We start from the raw sequence: 6,399 nt of genomic DNA on the forward strand, positions 1-6,399 counted from the left end.
ATACTGTTCTTGTAAAGTGCTGGAAATGGCCCACCTTGATTATCACTACAAAAGGTTTCCTCCCCCCCCCCCACTTCCCCCGCTCTCCTGCTGGTAATAGCTCACCTTAAGTGATCACTCTCGTTACAGTGTGTATGGTAACACCCATTGTTTCATGTTCTCTGTGTATATAAAATCTCCCCACTATATTTTCCACTTTATGCATCCGATGAAGTGAGCTGTACCTCACGAAAGCTTATGCTCTAATATTAGTCTCTAAGGTGCCACAAGTCCTCCTTTTCTTTTTGCGGATGCAGACTAACACGGCTGCTACTCTGAAACCTGTTGTGAGAGAAGTGACTTCCTCTATCTTGAATTTTCAGACTGAGGGGCTGAGCAAAATGGGTGGAGTTTTTTGTTAGTCTTACACAAACTCTACACAAGTACATGTCAGAACACTTTTGGGATGTTTCCCCTGCTTGGAATATGTGTAGAGATACATTCATCAATGCACATTCCATAGTACATTGGAATATGTTCAGTAGGACATTCTTAAATGCGCTTCCTCTACTAGAAATCTGACAAATAACAGGTGTTTTTGATTAATCATCTCAGCTGAAATAATAAAAATGCTTTAAATTGTGAATACCAAGCAGTCCTTTAACAAGCAGACATTAAATATTCCTAGTGCCCGTCTGTTCATTTTGAGTGAAATAAAATGAAATTGCTGTGATCATTAGACATTGTGGGGCACAATCCAAATATGCTACAGTTACTGCAAAACATAATGAAGCATTTTCTTTTCCAGGAATTGCACAAACTAAAAGGAAACAAAAGTCATCCTGGCATGGTACATGATTTTGGCAATAACAAGATAGAATCCTTGATGAAATACCAGCATACTTAGTCCAGGCTTATTCATTACAGTTGAATTTTTCTATTCTTTTCACTCATTATACTCCTCCTACTCAATTAAATAAGAAAAAAAAATCTGAATGTTGGTTTTCTTCTCTGTAAGCCACTATTGCAATTTATCACCTTACCCCCAGTCATGAGATTGTTTGATCCAGGTTCTACTGGGCAATTCCACTTCAGCTGAAGGACTTGGGAAGGCTTTGCAGCCAGCATGGAACCTTCTGGGCTGGGAAAAGGCCAAGACTGGGAGACGTTAATGTAGGGTAGAGCAATTGAATGAAAAAAGTCTGAAAACCAGGAGGTCAATTTTGCATGGGATTTGGAGATAGGACACTAATGACAGTGATGGAGGTAATGATAATTATCATTGCAATAATACTTAGTGCTTCTAGTGCTTTTTATCCAGGATCCCTCTTCTTGGAGCAAGAGTCTCCACAGCTGTGTGGAATCCCTGATTTTTAGAAAGAAGGCCTTTTTATTCAGACAGTTGGGTGTCCCCTTTAGAGATGTCATGGGTACTGGAGATTATGGCTTTCTCCTAGTTCAAAGTTTCCTGCCAACTCAAAGGTTGAATAGGTATTGTGCTTCCTACTCTAATAAATACCTGTTGAGAGCATATGCTGTTATTTGTTATAGAAGTACGATCCTCTCTGGTGGAGTGCTTTCAACAATAATATTTCATCACTGGAAAAATTTATTCTGAGAGAAGAGGCACTAGCTACAGAAATGAAAATGATTTCATCTCATGAAGATAAGAGGAGCTACCTGTGGCTAGGTCGGGAGAGTGCTACTCTTCTTGCACTTCACTATTGATTCTTGATCTTAAAGTCTTCTCCTGAAAATCACAAGACAGAACCAAGTGAGCAGACATAGTTTCTTGGAAAAGAAAGCTCTTAATCTATATGAGTTTTGTTGAATAGGGTATTGTTGGAGTTACTGTAAGACTGCTGAATGACACATCAGTTTCCTTATCTTTCACAGAGGTTGCTGTACAGAAAATAGCCCAGCCAGAATCTAAATCAACATACTGGAATTCATCAGAACTTGCATGGACTCCAGCATCTACCTGGATGAAACTGCAGTGCTGGAAAAAGATTGAAATTGGTTCACACACAAAGCTAACTTTGGGGGTTTGTGAAGTCCATGACCAGGAACCTCCAAGTTTTTGGAAGGTCCTGACAACTTTATCTGCAAGAGGTCTGTTGTGGTCACCATTACTAGGGCTTAGGCCATCTGGCAGTTCCTTCTGGCTCTCAGCAAGCTGGCTGCATCTGCAGTCTCCCGTGCTGAGCTGCCATTGCAGCCTCAAGCCAACAGAGCTAACACAGCCGGGGAATGGTGTGCATCACAGCCAGTACAGCAGGCCCAGCTCAGATAGTTGAGTTCCATGGTGAGGTGGAAATAAGGGGCCCTGAATGTTATCTCAGCACTGAGTTTCAGGAGCTCATCTTTGGTGCAGGAGCAACAGAGAATAAGAGAGTCCAGCCCCCCACTGAGATCTCCTAAGAAATGTAGCACAGTTAGAAGACAGAGAAATCTGGGAAGATGAAGACCCCTTTTCCCTTCACCAGTGGTGTGTGGGTAATGAGGAAGGCAACAGAGAGGGATGCAGGTGGGTGAAGGGTGGCAAACAGATAATAGGAACAGAGGGAGAGTCACAAAATCTGGGGGAATGAGACCGAATAATAGGATGGATGGGGTATTCAGGAGAGAAAGTGAATGAGAGATGTGAGGAGAATCAGGGACCCAGGCAAAAAGGAAAACATGGTTGAGGTGGGTTGGAAAAACTCAGGGGCACCCAGGAAGGAGGGAAAGAGAGAAAAAGTCATGGAGGAACTTGCGGGTTAAGTTGTGTCCATATGTGGTGAGTCTGTGTGCTGGTACATTGAAGCAATGTCATGTGTAGAGCCAAGTTCAATAGATATAGGGTCCCTCTTGAAGAATAAAACTGACCCAGAATTCTGGGAAAAATAAATAAATCCTCCTTTGGTTGCCCTAGCATGCAGAAATCCTCCCCCTTCCCCCTCAACCCCCCGCCGCCCTCCGCAAGCACTCTAAAGCTATACGCAAGACAAGGGAATCTTTATTAGGGAAAACAGGGACATAGAATCTGTGAAAATTCAGCAATAATCTAACATTCAAATAAAGATTGAAGCAATCAGTCATTCTCCAGTAGTCCACTCAACTCCCTCCCCAGACAGTCTCTGTGAATGCCCAACACACAAGAGTTCCCTGGCCATCTTACTCCACCCACCACAAGCCCCGCTCACAGTTCGGGTCAGTGGCAGTGGTCCAGGTGCTCTCTGAAGATCTGTCTTTGGTCCTATTGAAGCAGCTCACCAAGTCCCATCTTGAGGTGCCATCACCTGACCCAGCTTTGTGATTCAGTGCAATCACAAAGAGGGAGCTGAGGTTGCCTCAGTTCTACCACCTCCTCACTGGTCTCTGCTGAAAACTCCTCTGTGCCATCTCTGTGAGGCATCCTCTCTGCACTGCAGGATCCTCAGCAGGGGAAGCCAAGATTCTGGGGTGGAAACCTTACCACTTGGACATAGGTGCCTCACCACAAGGAGATAGCCCTGTCCCGCTTCCTCTCTGAGTTCAAACTTCACCTCTCTGCCAACGTAGAAGGCTGGTGCAGTTCGGGTGGTCTCCACAGGTAGCTGGTGGAAGTGTGAGTATTAGAACTGGTCGAAAATTTTCAGACAGAGCAATGTTCGGTTGAAAAATACTGATTGGATGGAATCAAAACATTCTGTGGGATGTGTTGATTCCATTGAAACTTTCATTGGAAACCAGGCAGGCTGGCTGCTGGGTTGGCTGCCAGATTGCCTGGCTCACTAGACTAGCCTGGAATGCCCAACTCCTGAGATCCCTGGTTCCCAGGCTTTGCTGGTTCCCAGACTAGCTGGCTCCTGAGTGGCCTAGAATTTTTTGCAAATTCCTTTTTTACATTACATTTCAGTTTTCACAAAAAGAAATTTCGGATGAGGACCCCTTGCAGCATTGTAGTCTGCCACAAAGGGGTGGCGAGTACATGACCTTACAGGACCTCTCAAACTAACTTCACTCGAGCTCCTCCAAATCCTAAAACCAGCTCTGATCAGATTTTCCCACAGAACTGCTAATTCAATCCCTTTGTCTCTGGTGGTGCATATAAATAGGGATACTATTTTGGAAAATGTCCAGCAGTTCTTGCAAACCGGGCTTAATGGCATATGCCATCTGAATGCTTTCTCAGGGTTTGTCTACGCTTGACACAGCTGCAGCTCTGCCACTCTAGCACTTTAATGAAGTCACTCACTGCAGTGATGGGAGGGGTTCTCCCATCAGCATAGTTAATCCACCTCCCCAAGAGGTGGTAGCTAACTCAGTGGCAGAATTCTTCTATTGACCTAGCACTGTTGACAGTGGGGCATGCGCAGTGGGAAGCAGAGGCAGGGGAAGGCTTGTGCCTCCTCAAACATGCCCATGCTCTGCCTGCAGGCCTCCTCCTGTCTGCTTCCCACGCTTCTGTAGCTGAGAGGCTGGGGCAGGCAGGTGCACACAAGGCTGGGGGCCCTGGGGCTACGGCCGTGCTACACCGCCCGTCCGTCTACCCAGCACTGGGGCTGGGGATGTTCGGGGGCTGGGGGTGCTCCGGTTGCGCCACCTGTCCGGAGTGCTGGGGCTAGGGGTGCACAGGGGGGCCGGCGACTGCAGGGGGAGTGTGCTGCATGCTCCAGCGGGGGAAGGGGGGATGAAAGGGGAGAGGAAGGGAGGGGATAGGGCGTTGGGCAGAGGGGACAGGAGCTGGCCTCCCCCAGTGGTGCATTCACCCGCCACCCATGCAGTGCGGGTTAGGTCAGCTTAACTATGTCAGTCAGCTGTGTGGATTTTGCACACCTCTGAGTGATGTAGCTGGGTCGACTTAATTTTTGGCCTAAAAGTAAAGAATCAACAGAATACTACCCTTCTTCCACAGCACAGTGGTGGAGCCGGGCACCCATGCTCTCATATTGGTGGAGCATGGGCACCACAGGCCCATACAACTTGCCGCCCCTGGTAGTACACTCATAAATCCCATCTAAAATACTCCCACTGTAACAGGGGCCTTGGTCTGTACCAGCAGCAGAACTGGCTTTGTAGCAGCTCCAAGAAGGGGGTGTTCTGGGGCAGGCTGGAGACAAAGTAAAGGAAGAGGAAGGAAGGGACAGATCTGGAGCAGGAGCATGGCTTGATATTTTCATGTTCTATGTGTAAGGGGACTGTTCAGTGGGGGTGTTTTGGTTGGCTAGCTCCCAGTACTAAAAAGGGGGAAGGGTGGATGGGGAATCAGGACCCTGAGACTGACAGCCCCCAGGAAGAATGGGGAGAGGCCAATGCTCCAGGTCAGCCTGAATGACAGGGTGGGCAGGCTAATCAGGAGGCCAGGGAGGTCCCGTCCTCCGTGTGAGCGGGAATTGCCTGGGTCAGACAGAGTGGGGCTGAGCTAAGGAGAAAGCAGGGGCCTGAGCTGAGCTGGGCCAGATCCAGAGGGACCAGAACAGCAGCCCAGAGAGAGCAGACCCTGTCCTGGGAGCAGAGCTACAGCTCCAAAGCCAGAGGCACAGCCCAGAGAGAGCAGACTTGCCCTGGAAGCAGAGCTGCAGCAACCAGAGCCAGAGGGGCCAGAAAAACAGCCCAGGAAGCAGGTCAGTGCTGGGAGCAGAGTCACACAAGCAGCCTGCAGAGCAGACCTGTCCTGGGAGCAGAGCTGCAGCAACCGGAGCCAGAGGGGCCAGAGAAGCAGCCCAGGGAGCTGGAGGCAGATCAGCAGCAGTGCTGAGACAGAGTGGTGGAGTTGGGGCTGGAGCAGTCCGGAGCTGGGTGCGGTGAGCAGCTGGGGAGACCGAGGGGGACCCTGGGCAGCGGGCCCAGCACAAGGAGACGCCTCAGTCAAGGGGCTCTGCAGGCCAGGCTTGGATCGTAACCTCGACAGGGCGGGGACCACACTAGGAAGAAGGGTCCTACCACTTAGAGCCTGAGAGCGTGTGGCCACCACCAGAGCAAGTGTCCAACCCACAGCATCCCTGCAGCACAGCCAGGGCCTGAGAAGGAGGCCTGGGACTTACAAGGACAGACTGTGAACTGCCCTGACATTCCAGACACACTGTTTGTGATGTTCCCTGCCACAGAGCGGGGTGATGTGTTTCCTTTAACCTTTCCCATTTTTCCTTATTCTTTTTTAAATTAATTGTTGATTAAATAACTTGCATTTGCTTTAACTTGTATGTAGTGATCAATGGGTCAGAGAAGTGCCCAGTGCAGAGAGAGTACCCCGGAGTGGGGATACCCAGCCCCTGTCCTAGGTGACCACAGCAGGGTTGGCAGTTGAACCCCCCAGGAATCCTGGGCCCAGCCTTGTTGGGGTTACGAGGACTCTGCCAGACAGGAGAGTGGAAGGGGAGTCCTCAAGGGCAGGGAGGCCACTGGGTAAAGGAAGTGGGAGCGAGGACTCAGATCCTTTCGCTAGCCCACTTCACC

General features: G+C 49.1%; 1 long non-coding RNA gene across 1 annotated transcript in view; it reads left to right on the forward strand.

Moving 5' to 3' along the window:
- Positions 1-4,053, forward strand: part of LOC140906662 (uncharacterized) — a 50,857-nt gene extending 46,804 nt beyond the window's left edge. Inside the window, exon 5 of the long non-coding RNA XR_012157194.1 lies at positions 1,876-4,053. This is a non-coding gene — a long non-coding RNA (uncharacterized lncRNA). The remainder of the gene's footprint in view (positions 1-1,875) is intronic.
- Positions 4,054-6,399: the final 2,346 nt, after the last annotated feature.

Source organism: Lepidochelys kempii, chromosome 1, assembly GCF_965140265.1.
Source record: "Lepidochelys kempii isolate rLepKem1 chromosome 1, rLepKem1.hap2, whole genome shotgun sequence".
Classification (NCBI taxonomy): Eukaryota; Metazoa; Chordata; order Testudines; family Cheloniidae; genus Lepidochelys; species Lepidochelys kempii.